This window comes from Montipora capricornis, chromosome 14 (assembly GCF_036669925.1).
Source record: "Montipora capricornis isolate CH-2021 chromosome 14, ASM3666992v2, whole genome shotgun sequence".
NCBI lineage: Eukaryota > Metazoa > Cnidaria > Anthozoa > Scleractinia > Acroporidae > Montipora > Montipora capricornis.
In genome coordinates, this window is record NC_090896.1 from 33,675,241 (window position 1) to 33,683,201 (window position 7,961).

At 36.5% G+C, this 7,961-nt stretch overlaps 1 pseudogene; it reads right to left on the minus strand.

Moving 5' to 3' along the window:
* Positions 1 to 3,466: 3,466 nt before the first annotated feature.
* On the minus strand, positions 3,467 to 7,640 carry LOC138031896 (uncharacterized; annotated as a pseudogene).
* Between the last annotated feature and the right edge of the window lie 321 nt (positions 7,641 to 7,961).

The following is a 7,961-nucleotide window of genomic DNA, read 5'->3' on the forward strand; positions in this document are numbered from 1 at the left end:
ATACTATTATGGCGCTTACTTTAACTCCTTGCCTTCGATTGATAAAAGCATACGAAAGAAAGAATTACATTTCAACCTTCATTATTCTGGAAACAACTCATCGAATTTCATTTGAGTCTTCTTATGAGAATGTTTGTGCATTCAGCTCTTTTAATTTAATGTCTTGTAAAAATAGTGACAGTTGTATTTCCAATAGTAACAATATTTTTAAGAAAGGAGATTTTGTTTATTAAAAGTAAAGGTTAAAATGTTAAGAAAGAATGTAGCGAGGAAGGAGAGCATATTCGACCCCTAAGGCAAATGTAATTTGGTAACAATGCCCCTTTTCCCTACAGCCTTTGTATCTCCCTTCTGCCTGTTCCCAAATCGTTTGACCCAAATACAACAAACCTACAGCCTTGAGCAAAAATGGACGCCTATATGGTCATTATTCAAACTACCCTCGAAAGTATGACTGTTGTAGACCCTATGCAAAAATGAAAACCATTCTACTTTGTGATTCATTCCAACCAGCACGAGTTTTTGGTTTTAGCAAGCACCCTCAGCTGGAAAAACTTTCAAATCTCCTTAACACACATGCACTCCATTTGTGAGCTATATCCAGAAATCAAAACGCAGCGTGGTTAAGTTATAACCGTGTATCAAAGTTTTACCCAATCTACCCTGATTCTCTGCATACATTATTTTGCCGACGGTATTAGACCATGATTGAAGGCAATTTTATTTTACTAAGGCCAGACCACCACACCGGGAAGTTCGTCACCTTCTCTTGGCGATAAGTGCCGCAGCTGATGCGTGGAAGTGTTATATGTTGATGTCTAAGGTTAATATACTCCTTATCCGAGGGGAGTTGAAAGTCACATTGTGCGCAGATGTTCAATCCTTAAGGTTTGATCCTCAAGGCATTAAACATCGCTGAGTGTTTGTCTGGCAAGAGTTTAACCCACGGTGTGTCAACAACAAAGCTCGGCTTCTAAGCAATGAGGCTTCCCTTTTTAACGCTTGCCTTTTAAAGCCAATAAAATCCCGACTTTTAAGGTCTAAAAGGCTCGACCTTTAATTAAGGTAACTGAAACACTCGACTTTTCAGACCGCTACAAAGCTCGACCTCTAAAGGTGCAGAAACGCATGTAAGGTCTCTAAAAAGGTCGACTCTAAGTTCTCTTAACCCTTTCACCGGCCTAAACCGGCCGTACTAATGCCAGAGTATTTTACTCTGTCTAACGCTAGGTGATTTTACTCGTCAATGGCAAACCCCCAGAAGTCAATGGCTTAAAAGCTCTACTTTTAAGGTCTCTGAAAAGGTGGACTTTTAAGGTCACTGAAAAGGTCGATTTGTAAGGTATCTAAAAAGCTCGACTTTAAAGGTTTCTAAAAACCACGACTTTTATGGGGTCAGTAAAATGCTCGACTTTTAAGGTCACTAAAAGCTCGATTTGTAAGGTCTCTAAAACGCTCGACTTTTTAAGGTCTTTAAAAAACTCGACATTTAATGGCCCCAAAAAAGCTCGACTTTTAAGGTCTGTAAAAAGCTCGACTGTTAAGGTCTCTAAAAGTTCGACTTGTAAGGTCTGTAAAAAGCTCCACTTTTGAGGTATCTAATACGCTCGACTTTTAAGGTCACTAAAATGCTCGACTTTTAAGGTATCTAATACACTCGACTTTTAAGGTCACTAAAATGCTCGACTTTTAATGTCTCTAAAATGCTCGACTTTTAAGCTCTCTAAAAAGCTCGACTTTTAAGGTCTCTCAAAAGCTTGACTTTTAAGGTCTCAAAAATGCTTGACTTTAAAAGTCACTAAAATGCTCAACTTTTGAGACCTTTAAAATTCTTAAAGAGCTTGTGGTAAATGCCACTTCATTCATTTCTTTATCTGCCATATGTAGATTATGTATTTTTTCGACAAGAGAGTTACATAGGCCACTTTTGATATAATTATTTAGTTAAATTCTCGTAGGCGACTTTGCGCAGAAGGTGATAATGATCCGGATTTTTTCTCTACACCTTTTTATGGAAGCCAATCAGGGGCTGACTTCAAATTGAGGCCTGGTACTTTTTATGTGATTGGATAATGGTATAAAAACACAGAACCTATTCTCAAAATGGCGAGTTTTTGTTTGGGCAATCACAAAAAAAAAGCCCGAAAAGTCCTAGGTGTTCACAGTTTGAGTGTGCTCACAATATACCGTAAATATATTAAAAATCCATATATATATATATCATCTAAGAATATAAACATCTTAAACTTAAAGATACAAATATTATTGTGTAACTGCTACTGTGAATATATCAGCTCGGGTACAGACTAATAACTGTAATTGTCAATGTTTAAGACTTACTAATTGTCATGATTGAAGTTACATATTACAAAAGGAATTTATCAACCACTTTTGTGGCTGTGTTAGGAAAAGACCATTTAGAATTTCTGGGCTGATCTGTGCTACATCATGATCACCTTTATTAATGGTTGTTAGGAAGCTTTTTACAGCATCATTGAAGCAAGTGAATGTAGTAACCTTGTTATCTTCCATTTGCATTGTTAAGGTACACATTAGTTTGGTGTTCTTTGTTGTTTTCAGTAAGGTGTTGTGGCAATTTGCACAGTTGTAGCAGTCCCCCTTTTCAGGAAGTTCTTCTATAGTATGATTACAAATGAAACAGGAATCCTTCTTGGAGACTATGACACCAATGCATATGCCCGTGCAGATGTTGTCTTGAATATCTTCGGCATCAAGGTTAACATGCTGTATTTGTTCAATGCTTTCCACAGCTGTGTTCTCATTTGAAGTGAGAGGTTTTTCCATCACCAAAAATGCGTACAGTGAGATTCTTCAAATGGTAACTATCTCCTGCATTTAATTTGTCCATCAACCTTTCCCATACTATGAATTTTACTGAGTTAGTTTCATTAGCTATGATCAGGCTTGCTTTGTACAACTTTCTTTCATTACGTATAATTTTGCCGTTAGTTTTGTGATTTTGTTATTACTTTGACTTTAACATCTACAGTTTTATAGATGTTGGCATTTAAACATTCAGTGATGGAATGGAGTTTAAAAACAAGAGACTCATCATACTCAAAAGGAGCTGTGGTTGGTGTTATCTTTTGCTGCTTTTGTAATTTCGATTTGTTCATCACCTGTACCAGAGAAACTCTGAGCGAGTTAGTAACCTTTCTCTGGGGTTGTATTGCAAATCTCTATTTTTTGCACCTGTTTTACCTCTAACTGCTACCATATGTGCCCTTAATTTCAATTAAAATTTGTCAAAGGTTTATCATGATGTGAATGGGGCATGTTTGTATCAATAGCAGTTTAATAAAGCGCAGACAGCTTTGTGGTGTGAAAAGTAGGTTTATAGAACTTGAAAAATTGCTTGTGATTTTGGTAAGTTAGTGTTTATATGATCAATAGAGGTGTTACTATCTGTGGTACTACAAGAAATAAGTTGCCAATAACCATTGTCTCATATGAGTAAGTTGCTAAGTGATGAACACTGAGCTTTGTTGAAGTAATTGACGTTAAAGTCACCAATAAATAAGTAAATTTGAGTTTGTGGTGATTCTAGGGTATGCTTCAGGACAGTACATAATTGTTCTACTGATACTGCAGGTGACCTATAGCTTCCTACAATGGTTATATGAGGAGTGACCATACATCGCAGAATTGTTATTTCCACACCATTTCTGTTAGCACAATATGGATACCCTGGGTAGTAGTCGAGATGAGTATAAAGATCTGTGCCTCCAAAGGGTCGTATATTACATGGATTTCTCGGTTGAGCATCATTTCTGAATAAACTGTGCTGGCCATCATTTGTTAAACTATATAAGTTAGCATCATCAAGGTGCGAAAATCTATTTTCTGAAAAAATGTCAACATCAGTAGTTGAATAGTTTATATTTGAACATACATCTTTCATGTTCTTGTGTAAGGATCATGTGTTGAGAAAACAAATTGTGATAGTATTGTTTGGTACTTCATACAAAGATTTTATTGAAAGTCAGGTAGCTGTCCTTCAGTTCTCAATCGATGCATCTCTGTTTGCACATCGCTACTGACAGCTATTTTATCTTCACATAAGTCGGTGATATGACCATCTATTGTTGTCACTCGGCTTAATCCCACTTAATGTATGTGGGGAATTGCTCTTCTAGTCTCAAGATTAACTACTATTCCAGATTCAGTGTCCTCTTCTGATGTATGTATAGTTTTAGGAGCAGCTGGTCTCAGTGGAAACTGTTTCCTTATGACCTGAACAGATCTTGTTCTACCAACAGCAAACTGTGTTGTGATTGGTGTAATTGGTGTCCATGTTGGCTGGATAGCATTTGTATACAATTGCCTATTATTATGTCTTGTTTTTTGAGCAACATCAGGATGATCAAACTGCACCCACATAACACCAGATGGTTTGTCACTTTGCTGTATTTTTATCAATTTTACTACATTACCAGCACCATTAGTCATACCATCATCAGTTCTGGTATTAAGAGATATTTCTGTTCTTTCACCTACTGCTAATTGTAGCACTGAAAACAGTTGTTTTGTTTTTCTTGGATCATCAGGTATTTGATTGAGTACTTTATTTCTCAGTTCCTCTGAATCAGCACCTATAACACTATCATGTGCTTTAATGGAGTATTTAGTACCTGGAAGAGCATTGTGTACTCTAGCATTAAAGTTATACACTTTTGCATTTTGAATGAACACACGAGGGGCATCTTTGGGATACTCTCACACTAACAACTCTTTGTTTTAATTTCTGGATATCTTTTGAGTGATTTCCTTCTCTCAATCTATTCAACAATTTAGTAAAGTGTTTACTTTCTCTTTGTTTCATTATTTGTTTAAGTTCAAACATCTTGAAAAGTTCTTTCCATACATTTGGAGCAAGCACTCCATACTCACTATAATCAATATCTCTAAATATATAGCCATCCATCAGTGGTTGTAGTGGGAATAGATCCCCAATAGCAACTACATGTATGTTAGAGCATTTTACTTACCTGAGCATCATCCCATGCCATCTATGTACATATCTCACTATGAATCAAGGATGTCCCCTCAGGTTAGTAAGCCTAACTTTTGCCAGTGTGGAAGAGAAAAGTCTGATCCTGAAGAACAACTATGCACATTTTGTGAGGAATGTACCATAGTTTTGGAGTGTGCTGCCAAACAAGAACATGTACAGATGGCACTTGAGTCCCTAAAACCTGTTGTCTGCCCTTTGTGTGGTGAGAGATTTGCAGACAAGCAATCTTGTGATACACATTACAAAGTTATTCACACCAAAGGGATACAAAGCTCACAACACCTGCATGCAAAGGATCTGTCTGTTGCGGAGCTAAAAGAAGAATTGAGGAAGAGGGGATTAAGCACCACAGGGAATAAAAGCATACTTTCAAGAAGACTGGAAGGATGTTTGGCAGGTGAAAAGTAAATATTACAGTCCCTATGTCCATACAAAAAGTCTGCTTAACCTTTTTCACTCTTAAAGTGGCTATGAGCTACTGAACTCAGAAAATGAATCATAAACCCCTTGTGGGTATATGGCTTTTATTCCTTTGCAAAGAAACATTAGCAAAATCCAAAACAGATGTGTTATATTTTATGCACAATACTGGTTGTAAGTCTAGGGTAGGTACAAATACATGTACAGTCTTCTTCAAAACAAAGGAGCAAAGGAATGAAATCAGCCTTATACCTACAAACTTGGAAATGGCAGAGCTCTAGATTGTAGTAGGGTCAAAAGTATCATGAAGGTTTTTCATATTGCCAGTTTCCCTTAAGTGGCAAGTACAAAGTATTTTTCTCTTTTTTTTTTTTATTGTTTAGTTTACATCCTTGAAATTGTTGTAGTCTAAAACTTATTTCTGACATATGTCTACTGTGTAAATGAAGACAGCTTTCTTGACATATTTTAGCTCGATGCTTGACACTGTCACTGAATCAGATTATTCAGAGAGAATAAATAAAATTTGCCACCTTTGGGGAAAAAAGGTGGAGGTGGTGAGCAGAGATTAATAAAGGCCCTAGGATCTGAGAAAGTACTTGAAATGTAATTTATTTATTTATTTATAGAAACTATTATTGTATTTCATGAAAATATTTATTGTCAATGGAATTACAGACAGAGTATTTATGACAAGTTGTCATTATTTATTACAATTTTACTAGGTAAACTACTAAACAGGCAAACTGGTGGAAAAATTTTTTTCTCTCCCAAAGTCCAACCCCTACCATCCTTGTTCGTGGGAGGTGGGCAACGACATATAGGGGAGCTAGCCAGGGTAACACAGTGATTGTACTGGAGGTTTATCTACAAATTTTTGTCCAAACCTGGCTAGATCCCTGAAAGTCGGCAACAGGGGCAATGGCAAACATTACTTTCTTACACAACGTTGACTCCAGTACTAAAACATGTTAATGATAACTTTAAAATGGCTCATTTCTTGGAATCTTGCAATGTATACAAAACACTGTATGGGATGAGATCTTTGTGATTAGAAATGTATTTAACTACCATTACCACTGTTGGTAAAATGAATCAAATACATTATTTTGAAAGTATTCAAAACTGGAGATTATAAGAATTGAGGCGTGTTTTTATCCAGATAGAAGAATTTGTTACATAAAAGGCTTTTGTATAAATTCCAAAACTAAATGATTCTTTGCAAATCAAAGTAACAAGTTATACTCTGTGCACACCAACATGTATTATTGTTTCAAAATGTTCCCCATTCAACCACATTTCATCTTTAAGATTAAATGTGGTTGAACAGGGAACATTTTGAAACAATAATACATGTTGGTGTGCACAGAGTATAACTTGTTACTTTGATTTGCAAAGAATTATTTAGTTTTGGAATTTATAAAAAAGCCTTTTATGTAACAAATTCTTCCATCTCGATAAAAACACGCCTCAATTCTTTTTCTTCAAGTATACATGTCACAGTCAAACTTAATAATAAATCACATTTTTCAAGTCCATCATTGTTTGTTTTAGTTTTTATTAGAACTAACCATGAAAGTATTATTCTAGCCCTCAACTTAGGTGTTCATTAACGCCTGTAGGCTAACATCAACAGGAAAGTCATCCTTTGTGTATCTCTGGACATAAAATGTCACTGTTACTCTTTCAGTCTTCATTGAGTAGTTCATAATAAATGGCGTTTTATCAGTAAGTGCAACAACTGACCTTCCATTAAATACGGAGACCAATTTTTTACTGGTCTTAGAAGGCACCTTCTTAAAATGCCTGTAAGCAATAAAATTTTCTCCCGAAAATCTAGCTGGAGACAGCAATTTCTCAAGAGAATCCATTTTCGTAAACACTATGGAATGTTTTACTCCATGGTCGCTTGATTCAACATTCCCGGAATATCCCCTTGCAAGAGTAAGAACGTGTCGAAAAGAATTACAGGAGTTGCCAACCCAGTTACCTTTGACCGGTTGAGCTTGGCTACAACGTCTTTGCCGATCTCCTTTAAATACGAATCGATCAAAGGACCACACAACTCCAACTTGTTGCCGATCACCTCTTCCAAAAGGCTGTCCACGTTTCTCATTCCATAGTTTGGTTTGTTTTTTGCTTTCCTAACGGACTTTATCCAACTACGTTCGACGGAAAACTTCATTTCTATGAGAGAACTATTCCAAAATGCGGATCCCCATTCTGTTTTGGTCAATGCTCCTCTTGAATCAAGCGTGAAACATCCCACTTTCTCCCTCCCTCGTGAGCCCGCACGAGTGGGAGAAAATTGCATGGCAACGGACCATCGTGTTTTGTTTTGATTAGCGCGCTAGCTGTAACACGCTTAGTGTGTGAGATAGCACGCTAGAACACGCAAGAACACATTACAGCAAAAAGAAACGTGACAGAAAATTTGCGATCTCCCTAGCCGAAAACATTGCAATTTTATTGATAACACTCTAAAATGGCGACAATTAATCTAATA